Source organism: Nematolebias whitei, chromosome 6, assembly GCF_014905685.2.
Source record: "Nematolebias whitei isolate Nwh7 chromosome 6, NemWhi1, whole genome shotgun sequence".
Taxonomy (NCBI): Eukaryota; Metazoa; Chordata; class Actinopteri; order Cyprinodontiformes; family Rivulidae; genus Nematolebias; species Nematolebias whitei.
The window spans coordinates 11,072,468-11,073,954 of NC_056503.1; positions in this window are offsets into that span (position 1 = coordinate 11,072,468).

Below are 1,487 nucleotides of genomic sequence, written 5' to 3' on the forward strand. Positions count from 1 at the left end.
GTAAGTTCCTGACTATAAGCTGCTACTTTTTCACCTTCTTTGAACCCCGCGGCTTATACAATGCTGTGGCTAATTTATGGAAGAAAAAAATTGACGAGCTAACAAGCTTCATGCCGCCAAAGCGTTTAGCCTCATCACACCTGGGCACTCACATGGCTGCCCAATGCACGTCTCTCTTGGGGGGTGGGTCCTCTTGACTCAATGAGACTACCTGTATAAATAAAGGTCAGTGTTTCCCCTAGTTTACTTGCCTTAGCAGAGCGCTCATATCTTCCGTGATTTTTGTTGGGGTGGGGGTGGAGACACGTCTGTGTTGTGCACTGTTTGTCGAGCGGTGGAGGGGCAGCATGAGGGAGACTACCTCGATGGTCATAGCTTTTTAGCTAGCGTGTTTGTATTGTGAACCGCTAGCTTAGCGCTACTGCCGGGGAAGGGTGGGGGGTCGGTTGGCAGGGCGCTCAGTTCTATTACAGGGCGGGGTACCCTGCTTGTATAATGGTAGGGGAAACACTGAAGGTTAAAAAAACATCTAACCAAAGAAATTATGGAACAGGTCACAGTGGGCCAATGAAACTTGGTTTCACTGTTGCACTGGGAAGGGAAACAACCCCCCCCCCCCCCGGGGGGGCACAACAAAGTATTTTCAGCCACTCAACATCAGTGTGCATTTAAAATGGCACTCCGAGCTTGGTGGGAGGCTTGGATGACTGGCAGTGAGAAATCATTTATTAAAACTGTCCGCATGCAAAGAGCAACTTTTGCTCAAGTCTGCCAGTGGATCCTGACAGAGGAGCAGAGTAAAAGATCCTCTCGCCAATGGGATTCGAAAGGCAGCTGCGTGATCAAGAGGACAGCACAGGCTCAAAGGCGCAGGAAGATAGTGATCAATGAGTTCTTATTTAACCAGCTGTGTTACAGGCACTATTAAGAAAAAAAAATTATTGCATGTATTTGTGTATGTTACTGGTACATATGTAATTAAAAGTTTTTAAAAATCTTTCTGTGTAAATATCTCATGTTACAACATGGATACCCGTGGGTTAAAACCAGCCTATATACTGGCTATGTACTTAAATATATATATATATATATATATATATATATATATATATATATGTATATATATTTTTTTTTTTAAGTGAGCGTGGCTTATATTCAGGTGCGCTCAATAGTCTGGAAATTACAGTAATCGATGCAACATTTTTATTTTTTTATAACGTACAGTCGCTGAGTTATACAAGTTTAAATTAGCCTTACTCTGCCAGAACAGGGTCAAACTCATTCATGTCCTCCAGTGAAGGTTTGACTCGGAGCAGCTTCTTGAAGAGAGCCAGTGGGAAAGGCAGGTGTATAATGTTGTGGTTGTAAAGAGCCAGGCCACACAGGACACCAAACAGGAAGTAATTCTTCTCTGTCACCTTTGGCTTGAAGGGAATTAAAATCAAATTTTGATTTAGTGCAAATAAAATGTACAAAAAATGTCTCTG